Below are 15,890 nucleotides of genomic sequence, written 5' to 3'. Positions count from 1 at the left end.
TGGTTGAGCCCTTGGTTGAGTGGCTGGAAACTGTTCAGGGCTCTCTTTCCACAGAGCGTCCCACTATTCAGTATCCTCTCACTATCTGACTTTCTCATCACTATGACTGAATATAGACAAGCACAGCTTAAATAAGGAAGAATTAATTTGGCTAATGGTGTAAGAAGGGTACAATCCATCACAGCATGAACTGCTCACTGCATCCACAGTCAGGAAGCAGAGAGATGAATGCTGGTGCTAAGCTCACATCCATCATTTTCTTTTTTATTCAGTCTGGAACCCCAGTCCAGACTGTGGAATGGAATTATGCCCCCCAACCAGGGAGGGTCCTATCCCCTGTTAAAGAAAAGCACTCTCACAGCTACACTTAGGTGTTTCCTAGATAATTCTAAATCCTATCAAGTTGACAGTGGAAATCAACCATCCTAGTACCTCAAGATTTTTATCTGCCCTTGGGCCCAGGAAGCAAGCAATGAGGACACATAAACTTAAAACCGTAAGGCGACAGCAACACATTACTTTTTCCAATTCTTTTGGTCAAACAAGTCAGAAGATTTCAGTAGAGTTAAGTAGAGGGAAGAACAGTGGCCTCTTGATGGGGAAAGTGACAGCCACACATACAGGGATGGGAGAGTCCTCAAGGCCACTGCCACAATCTACCACCGAAAATGAAAACTCCAGGTAATTTGTGTTTAAAGAGACTAGAAAGATTTCCTCAGAAATACAAACACACAGAATGCTCAGATCCTTTGTGTCCTGCTAGGGAAAATTATTTTAAGTTATGGTCTAATGAAATAGCAAAACATTATGCATGGCAAAGACATGATATGAATGTTCTGTGAGTGAAACTGAAACAAGTTTAAACAGAACTAAATCAAATTGTTATAAATAGAGTTGGTACGTGAAGACAGAAAACCAGTTCTTAAAAGATGAGTCATGTTGCCTAAAAATAATGATTCACTGATGGAATTTGTGTCCAAAAGTTTGGTGTCCATAAACAAGGCCTGGATGGGCAGAATATGAATATAAGCAGAGGACCTGCCAGCAGCTAAATTCCACTTGCACAGGGGCAGAGTGTGTTTTTATTTCAGTGGTCGTGGTCAGCAGATCAAGCAAAGATAACCAAGACTCTCTTTCCCATTCCCTCCGGATTATCGCCATTTCCATAAACCCAGAAATCCTCAGTGGGTAAGAGCACTGGCTCCTCTTCCAGAGGATCTTCTCAGCACACATACAGCAATTCACAACCACCTGTAACCCTGGTTCCAGGGGATCCCGTGCCCTCTTCTGGCCTCTGAGGGCACCAGGTTCACACAAGGCGCAGACAGGAACCCATCCACATAACATGATAAAAAATAATTACGGGAGCTGGAGAGATGTCTCAGTGGTTAAGAGCACTGTCTACTCTTCCAGAGGTCCTGAGTTCAATTCCCAGCAGCCATATGGTAGCTCATAACCATCTATCCTGGGATCTGATGCCCTCTGCTAGCATGCAGGTATACTCATCTACATAAACTAAATAAATATGTCTTAAAATAAAATAATAACATAATAATATACAGTCCTGCTACAAGACTCAGCTAACATACAGTGATTCAGAAAACTTCAAAATAGGACAGACAGATTTTATTAGGTGGCTACAAATATGAAAGCAGAGGTCATGATATGAACTTTGAGCAAGGATAACTCAAGGCAAATATCAAATGGAGCAAAAGACAGATATTATCCTGGGGATCAATACAATCCACAATCCACAGTTAAGGTTCACAAAAATCAAGTATGTCCTGTGTAACAAGAAATAAAAATGTCTGTCAGGACACACTGTCGAGAGTTCTAGGGACGCTCCTGTCTCCGCCTCCCCAGGCTGGGGCTGGGGTTCTCATGCTTAGAGAGCAAACACTTTACCGCTGAGCTCTCTCCTCAGCCCTGGGTTTTGAGGCAGGATCTCACTGTGCAGCCCTGGCTGACCTAGAACTCTCTCTGTAGCCTTGGCTAGCCTGGAACTTCCTACATGGGCCAGGCTAGCTTGGAACTCACAGAGATGCACCTGCCTCTGCCTCTGCCTCTGCCTCTGCCTCCTAAGTGCTGGGATTATAGCTGCCACCATGCCTGGCTCTGACCTGGGTATGTCTAGCCAACTGAAAGAGCTGCTTTCCTCGGATAATCTCGACCTGCCTCCTGAGGGAGTATGGGCAAGTAAGAAGACTGAGAAAGTTATAATTCTCCTTATCAGCACGGATAATAAACTAATAATTACCAAGTTGTTGTTATTTTTCAGCTTAAACAAACTTTTTTCCAGATGTTTTTGATTGTTTGTTTTCCCGTGACATTCATCTCTACTTGCCCTGCTATGCGGGGAAAAGAAACGGTGCTGTGGTGTCTGTTTGGACAGCGCTTCTAGACCCAGCACTGCTCGGTCAAGTCCAGGGGTAAACAACTTCATTAGAAATGACATGTCTGCAGCTGGTTCCCTGCTGACCACAGTGATCTGAGAGTGTGCACTGAGGAGAACAGCCATTCCTGCCCACAGGGCCCCTGGGTAGGTCAGACCTGCCAAACAGGAAGCAAATGCATGAGAGAGACTACCATCAGGCATCACAGCTGAGCTGTGACCCATCCCTCCCCCTCAGACTTCTGGACATGAGTTCTCACAGAACACGTTGTACTTGGGTTTGGTACTGGAGCCCAAGTCTTTACAGTGGTAGTTAGGACATAGCACTGCAGGAAGTCCTGTGTTCTCTGAAGCTTCAGCAATGTGGACCCACAAAATTTACTACTGACCAGCATGCTAATGAGAAAATGAATATGAACTTACTAATGTGTAGAAACATGAGCCAAGTGCCAAGAGCAAGACTCAAAAAAAAAAAGTGTTGTAGGGGTGTGGTACGCGGTGGAAGCTAAAGCAGCTCTGTTAGCCAGTAGAGACGAGGCTTGTACTGTAAAGAAGGCAGAAGAGGGCTAAAGGCACTCAGGGAAGTCCCTCTGACTAGGCAAGGTCCCCCCTGGTAGTCATGAAAATGCCCATCTGGGCCAGGTGTCACCTGGTTTGTCTGCCAGTGAAGAGCTCCTTTGCCACTACTCTACATCTTCATTACAGATGAAGAAAGCATAGCTTTCCTGAGCTATCCCAAGTCTGCAGCCCCACTGAAGGGCCATCTTGAAATATGCTGAAGAAGTCCATGTTGGTGATAGTCCATTTAAATTCCCTCCATAGGTGGATCCTAACACTAAAATATATTTTCCATATTGAGGGGAGACTAGGATAAAACGGATCCCAATTTTCTGAAGAAGCTGACAAGGGTGGTCCATGAAGCAGTGTCCCGGGGAACTTTGTAAGAGGGTAAGCAAAAAGAACGCGAAGAAAAGGGTGGAGGCCAGCACTAAGCTGGCTCAGTGTCTGTTAAGGAGCGTCGCTTAGGCTGAAGGAGGCAGAGAAAAGGAGGCCAGGGCCACCACCGCTCTGTTCCCATCTCCCTTTTGCTCACGCCAACCTCTTAGGAGCTGTCAGTGCTCCCTTCAAAACCGCTGGATCCCAAGTGCCTCTCCCCTTCGCTGGGCTGTGAGCCTGCTCTGTGGCACCTACCTGCCCCTCTCTCTAGCCTGTTTCCTGCGCCTACGGTGGGGGTTCCAGCTGCATCTGATCGTATGATCCACTGCTCAAAAGCACACGAACGTCCAGCTTCCCTTAGAGCCTCTGCTCCTCCCAACCCCCCAGATACTCTTTTACTCAGCCCCCTCTCTCCCGGCCGGCCCCCGCAAGCCCCACCTGCAGAGGGATCTTCCACAGTCCAACCTATTTCATTCTATAACCTGGGCCAGACTCTAGGACTCCAGCATTTTCTCCACGGCTCATCTAGTCTAACATCCCAGTAATTTGTTTGTGGTGTGTGCCGCTTCCCTTCTGCTGGCCCACCAGAGCAGGGAAGATTTTTTTTTTTCCTCCAACACATCTCAAGCTTGGAACACAGCCGGGCGCATAGCTGCTACTAAATTATTAAACTGAGGATTTGGCACACAAAGAGAAGTACAGTCGGTGGCTTAGCTTTTGCTGGTGCTGCGCTGCTGGTACTGAGTAATTAGTTGTTTGTTTGTTTGTTTGTTTGTTTTTCAGAACCCTGTCTGTGCTGTGGTTGGGAAGTAAACAAACACCAAGATAAGGTCTCTATTTATTTTCCAGTTCGGAGCAAACCATGGGTCTCTCTGTACACCCTTAGGCTTCTCTTAGTGACAGTGGCCACTTTGGTAATTGCCAGCTCGCACACAGGACGCAGACTCCCGCACCGCCCCCTCTCTTCCTTCCTGCTTGGCCTCCTGTGGGGTTGAGACCTTGGAGTGCAGGGCCAACCCATCCCACCTCTCTGGGGTCCCTGGCGACCAGCGCACACGCAAATCCGGGCGGCCGTGCCAGAGCCGACCCCAGGCTGGGGACCGCGCCCTACACCACCACCGCCTGGTCCCCCAGCCCCTCGAGTGCGCGCGGCCCCTTCCCCGGATCCGAAGTCCGTCCACGGGGAGGTGCGTGCACTCCTCCGAGGAAGAAAGGAGAGAGGCGAAACCTCCCAGAAACAAACTCTGGCCGTGGCGGGGAGCGCCGAGAGGACCGGGTGGAACCGAGGAGGGTCAGGGAGGGTCCAGCCAAGTTTGCTCCGGGTTAGGTAAACTTTTCGATTCCCATTCCATACGCCCCAGCCTGAGTGTTCCTGGTAACCCGGTTAAAGCCCAAGGGTGGGCGGGACCAGGGGTCGCGCAGGCGCCTTGCTCTTCACCTCCGACCAGCTCACCAGGACCGGGTCCCAGAGAGGCAGGGAGGGGACCCGGGAGGAGGACGTCTTCAGAGGGGCAGGGCGAAGGCAAACACAAAGCTTTCCCCTCCCTCTCCTCCCTGCCCCCAGCCACGCCCCTCCGCCCCTCGACCGCCCCTGCCTCCTCCTGGGCGGGGAATGCTAGCCCCACTTGGTCACCGACCCGCCGGTAGCCCCCACCCCCGCCTCCGGGAGCAGCACCAAGGGCGCGAGGTAAGGGGTGGCGAGAGCGGAGACCCCACCTCAAGTGGGGAGAAGCGGGTACCAGGCGCGAAGTGCTGTGCCCTACTGCCCTGCTGTTGCTTGAGATTAGAAGGAAAGAGCCAACCAGCTGGTGTCCTCAGCGGTCCTAGGGGACCTATGGGGGAGGGAGCAATGGGGAGTCAAGATGCCAGGACTTGAGGCTGGGTGACATTCTGGGGTCGGATGCAGGGAAGATCACAGGGTGTCCTCGGCTGACCTTTGCAAGGGTTGGGTGGTGGGCAACCACCCAGGGTGCGGGCGGGATGCCTGGCGGTGCAGGTGCCAGTGCGCGTGCACCGGAACTGGGAGGTAGGGACCTTTGTTAAGTTCTACCTGCGGAGCTCCCTGCCGTGTGTCATACGCTCCTGGGCTGGCGAGCCAGCCCCGAGAGCCACCGCGTCCCGGCACAGAGCACACGCTGTGCTTCGCCGCTTTCTCCCTACAGTGGAGCAGACGGGTCAGAGTCCCCGGCAGGAGGGCGCGTGGACTGTTGCAGTGATGGAGGGCGGCGCAGCCGGCAGAGCAGGAGTTCTGGGTTCCAGCTGGAAGGGACAAGGCCATTTTCCCACTTGAAGGCCTAAGGGATTCCCTCTGAGCTGGCACTCCACTCTTAGCCAGGGCTCCCCGCAGGGTAGTGTGTCCACCCTCCTGGGATGGCAGCTTTTCCTCGGCCGGGGGATTGCAGGGTTCAGCTGGAAACGCAGACGACGTGTTGCCAAGAAATACAAGGCAAGGTCAGCCTTCGGGCCTTGAGAGGCGCCTCTCTTCTCAGAGCCCTCAAATCCCTGGGGCTTTCCTAGTTCCGCAGCAGAGGCTACAAGCAGTCTCTGCACACAGTGCAGCCCCACTTTCTTGCAGAGCTTGGATACATTGTGGTTTCTTAGGAACATAGTCGGTCCACCAACAGGACTTTATAAATATTAAAGCAAAAGTAAACACTTGGCAACACTCAGAAATTAAGATAAATAGTAACTTCAGCCCAATAGCTTTTAAAGAAGAAACTTGTTTTAAAAGATCCCGTGATGCGCAGAATGTCAACATTTTAAATAAATGCAGTGAAGGTTGTCTTGCTGGGACATTGTTGCTCAGACGAAGCAGTGCCCCTATTTGTCCCTGCTCTGTGGTTTATGAGGGTTGACAATGGCATGCATCGGATTGGGCAACTTGGGCTTTCTGCATAGTCATGTTTACTGACTACAGAGCTTTTATTAACCTTTCCCCTAGTTCAGGCTGGGGAGGATGTTTTGATAAGGGCACAGAGGGGCTCATTTTCCTCCTGGTCTCTGGACTTTCATAGTCTTCATGCTTTCACCTCCTTAGGGGAAATCAGGCTTTGGAGGATCTGGGGATAGCAAGGAGCCTTTGTATTTAGGACTTGAAGAAGGGTATTGACAGGACCTTTTGGGTTGGGGTTTGTTCTAGGTCACTGAGGTTGGGGCATGTGATAGAGAAAAATTTCCAGCTACCAGGAATCTCCTAATAGGCTCTCTACTTACTGTAGATAATAGGTTCTCAGAGTAATGAGTTTCCTCTAGGGTACCTGAGAGATGACACCTGTGTTGGTTTGAATGCAAATGGACCCCATGGGCTCATGTGTTTGAATGGTTGGTCCCCAGTTGGTGGAACTCTTTAGGAATGATTAGGAGGAGGAGGCCCTCTTGGAGGAGGTATGTCACTGCGGAGTAGGGGTGGGCTTTGAGGTTTCAGAGGTCATGCCGTTCCCAGTGTGCCTCTCTGCTTCCCGTTTGTAATCTGGTCATGAGCTCTCAGCTGCTGTTCCAGCACCATGCCTGCCTGCACACTGCTGCCATGCTCCCAGAATTGTGGTATACCTTTGGGATTGTAAGCCCCAAACAAACCCCTCCTTCTATCATTTGCCTTTGGCCATGGTGTTTTACCACGGCAATAGAAAGGCAACCGAGACACCACCCTCTTCTGGAGGACCTTCCCAGTGCCTCTCCAAAGTCAAAGTCCATGGCTACTGTGAAGAGCTGTTTTGTTCTCTAGAAGCAACCTCCTTACCTCGGTACTCCTCCTCTCCCTGGAGACACATACATACTTTCCTTTATCAGGGTGAGTTGCTTTGGAAGGTCTCCATCATTGAGCCCAGGCTTCACGTATGTCCCATAACAAGATATGTTGAGGAACTGTCCAACCCCTGTTGGTCTAGCCAGGCTATCTAATGATCCTTCGAGGGTCTGAACGGTTTCAGTAAGGAAGGTTCCCGGCCTTCCTCCTCCTCTGCCTGGCCAGGTACCCACCACCACCACCACCACTAGAAGTGAGAGAAAGAGAAAGAGAAAGAGAGAGAGAGAGAGAGAGAGAGATCATACCACATGAATATGCCATGAACTCTACTTGTCCATTACCAGTGAACTTCCCAAAGCCTTGTAACTTGCCGCAGAAGGCATGTGGGTTGAATGAACGAATGAATGAACAGAGTATCCCATTGTAAAAGCATTTTGAGGAGTACACAGCAGAACATATATCTTAGGATGGTAATGGCTCTGAAAAAAAAAAAAACAGATGTTTTCATAGTTCTTTGTTTCTATAGATAGTAACTCAGTTGTTTCTCACACAATCCAAATCACATTTTGTGGAAGAGGATATGGAGGCCCAGAGGGGTCAAAACACTGATGGAGGCCAGCCCCAGGTCCAGCTGCACCCCAGAGGATTTGCCCAAACTGCAGTTGTTTGGCCCAGAGCAGGATATTCACTAGAGTGACAATGGCATGGTAATCTCTTAGGGAAAAGCTAACAGGGATTCTAGGATGATGCCATGTTTGCCAGCTCCATGTGGTGACAGAATCTTTCTCTTTGTACAATTTCTGGAAAAGGTGTCCCCAGGAGTTACCTGGGGAGATGCTCCTTTCTTAACTCAAGACCTTCTGCCAGCGTTGTCAGCTTCCAAGGAGAGCAGATTTCCTCCAGTGTTCACAGTGGTGGAAAGAATGTACGTGTTGGATGTCAGGAGAGCATAGTAGGCCGGCCACCATGGTAGTTGTTTTACCTGCTCTGTGTTGATTGATGCGAGGCAGTTCCCCAGGTTCCACTGGATCTGAGGCTTCCTGTTTGTGAGACTCTTTGAGAGACTGCCTTCTAGCCCTACCCAGACTTCCCAGCTCTCAGTGTTCTTCAGTGAGCTGTGCCATATTAACTGCTTTCCTGTTGCTTAGGTTCCAGGGCTTTAGAGTGCATGATGGTAGGTGAAGGCCAGAAGCTGGGTGCTCACTTCTTTAACCTTAAGCTTGGAACAGAGAGTGAAGTCAACTCTGGCAAAAGTCTTGAAACTCTCAAAGCTGACCTGTGTCACACATTCCTCCAACAATGCCACACCTCCTAGGCCTCCCTAAGTATCTGGGAACAAGCACTCAAATGCCAGAGATTATAAGGGACGTACTTCTCAAGCCACACATATGCATAGGAGCTGGAACCCCAAGGTTCTTATGCTATGAGCATATTTTTTGAGGTGCTAGGAATGAACCAGGACCCACACACACAAAGCAAGTGAGTATCATTGAGCCCCTATTCAGCCATGAGCCACTGTGTCTTTGAGGTTTATCCAATCTTCAAGGCACCCACTCCCTGAGTTTTCAGTTCATGTGTGTCTTGCTCATGTGGATTTTCTAGGATGTCAGTGTCTATTGTTACTGATGTAAAAGTAGCCGCAGCCATTCTGTGGGGGAGTTTGGGCCTGGAACAAACGGTTTCAGCAGCCATCCCTCACCTGGGAGGTGCAGCCCTCAGTTCCTGTCACCCCATTGTTTGAAGCCAGGTGTTTCTAAATCAAAGTTGGCCTGCAGTATACTCCTGAGGAACTTCTCACAGACTTAATAAGCTCTGATGATTTAGCCTCCATTCCAACCCAGAAGACGTGAAAAAGGAATGGCAGAATCAGTATTTGAGACTCAGGAGAACTATGGAGTGACACCATGGGAAAGATGAATTTGGTGGCATTTGCACATCTCCAGTATTGAACACTGTCGCTTGTCTTCAAAGTGTGTTAAGAGTGTCATTCGTATTCAGTGGGCTGGCATCACCAACGTCCAGAGCAAGAAGGAGCTTCCCTGTGTGTGTGTGGGGGGGGGTATCAAGATGAGGTCATGTATGTATGTTAGAGTGGGGTACATGTACACACAGGCATGTATGCAGGCATGTACTTGTATATTCTTGGATGTGTGATCAGGGGACATGGTAGGGAGGAAACACTGATTGTGATTTTTTTTTCCCCCAGCACTAGGAGATGAACCCGGGCTCTTGAATATTCGGCCAGAGTTGTACCACTGAGCTTCATCGGCAGCCTGTCATTATTTTTATTGTGAAGTTGGGTTTCATTAAGTTTCCTAGCCCAGCCTTTAAATTAATCATCCTGCCTTAACCTCTCAGTGCTGGTCTTACAGACCTAGGATCTAGGCTGTGCGGCTCCTGGTATGATTTTTAAACTGTTGTGTTCTCTTTCATCCTTTTAAAAATCGTGTGTGTGCACGTGTGTGTTTGTGTATATGCATGTGTGCGTGCTTGTGTGTTTGTGTGTGTGTGTTTGTGCATGTGTGTATGTGTTTGTTTGTGCCTATGTGTTTGTGCCTGTGTGTTTGTGCATGTGTGTGTGTGTGTGTGTGTGTGTGTGTGTAGGCTACTTCCTTTGAGACAGAGTCTTTCATTCCCCTGAAGTTCACAACTTCTGCTAGGTGAACTGGCCAGGGAGCTCTAGGGATCCTCCTGTCTGTCTTCCCAGAGCTGGGATTATAAGCACCAGCCACTGCTTGGCATGTGTTACATGTATCCTGGAGATCAAACTCAGGTCCTCGTGTTTGCAAGGTGTTGCCTTGCTAACTGGGCAAACTCAAGCCCTAACCCACTCAGTTAAAGAGCCAGTGTATCACCCAGCTGTTACAGAACCGTTCACTGAGCAGGAGACTTGGCCAGTGGGGCACAGTGAGTTGCAGATCTTAGCCATCACGAGCCTCCAGGACATATAAGAAGCTCATTCCTAAGGTGTGTGTGGAAAAGGACAGGAAGAGCCTGTGCTGATGACAAGCCAGGTCATCCCGAGCATTCAGCCGCTTGTCACCAGCATTGGTAGTGATTGGTAAGGACCCAGGCTGTCCCTGGTGAGACATTTTTAATATCACACAGGAGAGGTGTTCAGAGCCTGGGGAAAGAACCACATAAGCTAATAAAGCCAGTGGCGAAAGGACTCCATTCTGTAATGAATGGAGGATTTAACAACACTTTTTAATATCACAGTGGAAATGTTTTTCCACTTCCTAGAGCTTTGGGAAAAGTTTACACGTAACTATTTTCTGGAAGAGGCCAAGAGAATAAATTTGGGCTGTGTTTTAAAATGAGGCTATGGACATTCCAGTCTGTGTTAAGCTAGCCTGCTTGCCATCATGATTTGCAGTTTCAAAAATTTCTGAATCCTGTCCAGGCAGATGGGCTCTGGCTGGTAATCCCTGGTTCAGTTCTGTATTAAAAACAATCATAAAGATTTGTTGTGAGCCAGGCACAGTGGCGCACGCCTGTAATCCCAACACTTGGGAGGCAGAGGCAGGCTGGTTGGTGTGAGTTCGAGACAAGCCTGGCCTACAAAACCAGGACAGCCGAGGCTACACAGAGAAACCCTGATTCAAAAAAACAGAAACAAAACCAAAATGTTGTGTTTTCTTTAAACAATCTGTAAGAGTGATGTAAATGACTTTGATGCGCTTTTGGTATACAAATGAGAAACAAACTCAAGAATTATTCTGATTTCTGATAATGGTCTGGCCGAGTGACAGTGCATGATGTTAGAGTGTATTCCTCTGGTTGCCTGTAATCTCAGAATCAGTCATTCTTAAAGTTCAGATTGGGAAGCTCTTGTTATTATACTTTTTGATTAATGACGTCTTCATACTTAAATCCTGGAGTTGTTAAGGTTAAAGTCTGGGCTCTGGAAGCCTAGGCTTCACTGCCCACCCTCAGCAAGCCAATTAAAGAACAAATACTAGTGAAAATTAGAGAAAGGGTTTATTTGACTTTGGGAAGAGAAAGAGGTCCAGTGGCTCCAATGACTGTCCTGACTGACATGCTCAGTGGGCTAGAGAGCAGGGTGCGTAACTAAGCCGCATGCCTGGGTGGGTCTGCTCCAGCCTTGATGACCGCCATGGTCTCAGCTCCAGTCTCTCATGCAGGGTGATGTGGAAAGTAGTCAGGCTACGTAAGATCTCTTCCTGGGAGGCAAATTCCTCCTCTCTCTGGCACTAAAGCTTCATCCTTTTCTCTTCCCCAGAATGAGATTCCTGAGGCAATTCCAAATTCTGAATTCTAAAACTCAGTAGTCAGTGTCAGAGGACCTGTTTTCAGCAATAGGGTTGCTGGAAAGCAACAGGGTTGGGGCGAGGAGAGGAGGGATAGAAGGCTCTGTGCTAGATCGATGTTGCTGAAGGTCAACATTCCGTCCCTGTGGACAAGATTTCAAGATCTGCCTTGGAATCCCAAAGCTTGTGGAGGGCAGGAGAGGGAAGGATTACAGATTGATGGGACTGCAGACAGGAGGGTGCCCTCCCAGTCTGACATGGTGTCTCTTTCAGAGTGGCTTCCATAAAATGTCATGGCTTAAGGTTACCTGAGGTCTGGTATATGACATGGATGCCCCTGTCCCTCTTCCATGCAGGGAACCTTTCCTGGCCAGCTGTCCGTGGGACGGCCCCTCCCATTTTTCCTACGCTCTGAGATCCCTGTCTTAACAAATGCTGTGTACCCAGTGCACTTACAGTTTTCCTTCAGGGCATCTCGTACTTCAGTTATACCTGAGGCACTTTGTCGTTGGCCTTCCCTAAACACTTTAGGAGTCACTTTACACAACACCAACGATGTAGACGAGACAGGAAACCCTCATAGTTCAGTACGACTCTGGACCCCTTTCTTAAACTCTGCTTCTTTTGAACTCTGAGACTGGAGGTCGAGTCTTTTCCGAGCTGAGACAGTGCAGGTTCGGAGTGGGTTCCATTCAAGAAGAACGTGGCTTTGTATGAAAGGGACGCACTTTAATTCTGTCCTGATGATCCGGGGAGTATTACGGTGGAAATGGCTAAGATGGTGGGTAGATTTGCCGATCTTAGTTCAACAGCAAGCAGGTTCCAGGTGGGAGAGATAAACATGTGGAATGAGGACCGCAAGGTGCGTGTGGTGCATGGAGGAGGGAGATGCAGCCTGGCGGACTCTGCTTACAATGCCGGTCTCCGGCTCGCCTCTGCGAAGCATGTAGAAAGATAAGGAGGACATGGGCCAGGCCTTCTGCAGGTTTCATGCCAGGAAGGAGGCGATAACTTGTATGAGCATGATAAACAGAGTGTGGTGCTGGGCGGCGGCATTCCCTGAACAGCAGATAGACACTGTCCTTCTGGGAAGTAGTACCTGGTTTCTGGGGGTTTGTTTTCAATTGTTATGATTCCATTTTTATTAGATGGGAAGGAGGTGAGAGTCTGTGAAAGAACAGTCTAGTTCACAAACAGATACTCAAGAGTCTTATACAGATGTGTGTGTGTGTGTGTGTGTGTGTGTGTGTGTGTGTGTGTGTTTAAAATTACATGGGAAGAAACAGCCTTCTTTACTTAGAACATTTATGGAAGTTTCTGTCCTAGAACAGGCTCTCTAGAAGTAGGCTTCAAGGTGAAGATGAACTAAGGAATGTTCCTCTGAACAGAAAAAGGAGAAAAGGAGCTGACTGGGGAAGAAGCCTGGCAAGGATGCACATTTAGCAAACTGCACAGAGGGAACCTTGGTTCTGGGCCATAGGAGAGTTCTGGAAGCCGTCCGTACAGGACCAGAAGAGCAGGCAGAGCAGAGCTGGCTTACTGGACTCTTGGAGTCCGGGAGTACTTGTACTTTTACATTGGTCAGATTTGGCTGGGGGCAGCGCCAAGCCAGTCCTGTGTAGGAGGGCCATTCTCCAGGAGAGTAGTAGCTCAGCAAAATATGCAGGAGTATGACAGATGGTGTGTGGGTGGGCCGCTGCAGCTCCTGCTGTCAAGGGTATGTGGGCTGTCCACCACAGTGCCTGCCATTACCAAAGTTCTTAGGGTCAGAATTTGGGTCCTGGCAACCCTAAAGAGATAACAGTGAAAAGCGGAGACACTAGAATTATCCATCGTGGCTGCCTTGGGAAGAGGAATGAAGAGGTGTGTCGATGGCTCGCCCCTCCATCTTCAGTCGTGATATGAGCTTCAGACCTAACTGGAATAACGAGGCATATGTTTAAGTAGTCCTGGTCAGGGTGTGGTCCCACCATCACTGTCACAGCCGTGGCCTCCCCTGCCAGGTACTTTGACAAGTAAGAACCGTAGGGAATTTCTTCCTGAGAGACAGGTGCATCCTCCGGCTGGCGCCCTTCTTCATATATGTGAGATTCCTGGGGAAGTTCCAATCTCTTGGGGCACATTGTTTTCAGTAGTGGGGTAACCAAAGGGAGCTGTGGGAGTGTCTCTTCTCTTAGAGTATCTTTATTCTTGCAGGATCCTGCAGGAGTTTGTGATGTCTGGCTTTAGCCTTGTTTAATGGGCAGGGTGGGTGATTAACAATGGTTCTCCTTCTTCATTTCTTCTGACTGACCATCTGCTCGTGCAAGGAGCAAGACCCTCTTCCTACCAGCTTTCCGTTGCTGTGACAAATAACCTGAGGTGGTCAGCTTACAGGAGAGAAAGGTTGTTTTGTTTTATAATTTCCTACGTTCCAAGCCATGATTGGTTGTCCCCATCATTTAGGTCCGGGGCAAAGTAGTGCTCCCATGGTAAAGCAAAGCTGCTCACCTTGTAGAAGGCAGAAGGTGTATGTGTGTGAGTGTGTGTGTGTGTGTGTGTGTGTGTGTGAGTGAGTGTTGAACACAGACTGACTGAGGCAGTAGCTGGGGCCCCAAAACTCCCTTTGAGGGGATAACTTCAGTGACCTAACTGCCTGCCACCAGGACCTACCCCTAAAGCTTCCACTGCTTCCTATTAGCATCAGGAGCCATTAGTACGTAGTCCTAGAGGATAGTGACCATCCACCAAGTCATTAGTACATAGGCCTCAGGGGATAGTGAGGATCCACCAAGTCATTAGTGTATAGGCCTCAGAGGATAGTGACAGTCCAAACCATGACAACACAGATGGCTTCCTGGTACCTGAGTGGCTACACCGGCCAGCCAGAGACTATTTTTTCCAGGCTCTGTTTGTTTCTGTCAAATCTGATACAGTTTTTTATCTCTTGAGTGCAATTGCATGTGTGTGTGTGTGTGTGTGTATCCCACTGTACATAATGAGATGTTTAGAAATACGCAAATATCCTCTTGGGAAAGTTTCTGTCTTGCTTTTTAATTTAGTTTAATATTTATGTGTATATTTTGTGTATCTGTATATAGGCTTGTGAAGGTCAAAGAACAACCTGGGATGCTGTTGCTGTTCTTTCCTCATGTGGGTTCTAGGGGCTGAGTGGGTTGTTAGGCTTCCTGCGAGAGCCTTTTCCCTGCCGAGCTGCCACACAGGCCTTTTTGTAGCAGGGTGGAGGATGACGGTGGTGCTGGTGCTGGTCATTGTGGTGATCTTGATTTGCACTGGAGATCAAACGCACATGGCAATGAGCCACACCCCCCAGCTCCCCAAGTTTAGCTGATAAGGTGTAAACTAGAGGTGCTGATGACTGTAGGTCTAGGATGTCAGGGAACGTGTAGATCACAAGGAGGGTTTTCTAATCGGGCCAGCGCACAGCAGCGCACACCTTCACTCCCAGGCCAGGTCCTGCCAAGTCTGTACCCATGGGTTCACAGGAGCCTGAGTCTGTACTTGCTTTCCGGCAGCCATCCTCTCTGCGTTGCTGTTCACCTCTTTCCCTCCTCATCCCCGGTAGGCTCTGCTAGGAGGAGCCAGATATGCAAATTGCTTTAAAGTAACAGTCACATGGGAGGCTTCAGAAATGAAGCACATTGTTACCAAGAGATTTTTGATTGAACAGGAAGAGTGTACCAGTAATAAACTATTAGCAAGAATTTTACACATCTGCTATTCCAAACCTGCAGCTGCTGTCAGTGTAATACTTGAGACACAGAGGGCAGAATAAAATGATAGAACATAGAATCATGTGAGATTTTTTTAAAAATTGTCTTTCAAATAAAGTGACATGACAAGGTATAATTAGGACTGTTGATATAATGTCGAAATCCGTCCCTCCTTCATTGACCTGCCAAGGTGTGTGTGTGTGTGTGTGTGTGTGTGTGTGTGTGCGTGTGTGTGTGTTTTAACTTAATCAAAGAATCAAGAGCCATACAAATAGTAATTGTAAACAGAAGGAGACTAGCAACGAGGGAAGAGTGTTGATGGCAGAGGAGGCCAGAGTGGCTGCTTTAGCTACTGTTTCTCCACAGCATGCTCTGGTCTCCCACAGGGAGAGTCTGGTTATACCATGAGACTTCATGTTTGTTCAGGGATTCTTATTTTAAGGAGACATGCTGGGAACAGAACCCAGGGCTTTGTGCCTACTGACTGTACAACTTACTACCCAACCTGAAGATTCTGTTTGAGTCTGAGGTTGTTGTTTGTTTGAGATGGGCTCTTGCTCTGCAGCGTGCGGGCTGGCCTTGGACTCCCAATCCTCCCAGTGTGCACTTCTCTCTGCTGCTGTGCTTTGGCTATGCTAGAAGTTAAATGATTGCTTCTGGGAGAACAGTGCAATTTTTAAATTCCCACTAATGCAGTGACTCTGATAATGAGCCCTATAAGATCATATCACAGATTATGATAATGAAAACAAAAAATAATTCAGTGTTGACATATTGTAAAATGGTATGAAATGTGATCAGCACAAAGGAGGTGAATTTAGTTTATACGCAAT

The 15,890-nt window shown here is 48.5% G+C and overlaps 1 protein-coding gene across 7 annotated transcripts in view; it reads left to right on the top strand.

Annotated features, from left to right (window-relative positions):
• Nucleotides 1-4,842: 4,842 nt before the first annotated feature.
• Rin2 (Ras and Rab interactor 2) overlaps nucleotides 4,843-15,890 on the top strand; it is a 201,293-nt gene continuing 190,245 nt past the window's right edge. For 5 of the 7 annotated variants that reach the window (XM_060383140.1, XM_060383134.1, XM_060383143.1 and 2 more), the window contains exon 1: nucleotides 4,861-5,015. The gene's annotated coding sequence lies outside the window, so the exon portion shown is untranslated. Of the gene's footprint in view, nucleotides 5,016-9,302; nucleotides 9,474-15,890 lie in introns of those variants that run through there. The other 2 variants (XM_060383142.1, XM_060383138.1) reach the window with 2 other exon arrangements.

Source organism: Meriones unguiculatus, chromosome 4, assembly GCF_030254825.1.
Source record: "Meriones unguiculatus strain TT.TT164.6M chromosome 4, Bangor_MerUng_6.1, whole genome shotgun sequence".
NCBI classification, from domain to species: domain Eukaryota; kingdom Metazoa; phylum Chordata; class Mammalia; order Rodentia; family Muridae; genus Meriones; species Meriones unguiculatus.
Note: the sequence above shows the minus strand (reverse complement) of the source record. Positions and strands in the feature narration are given on the sequence as shown.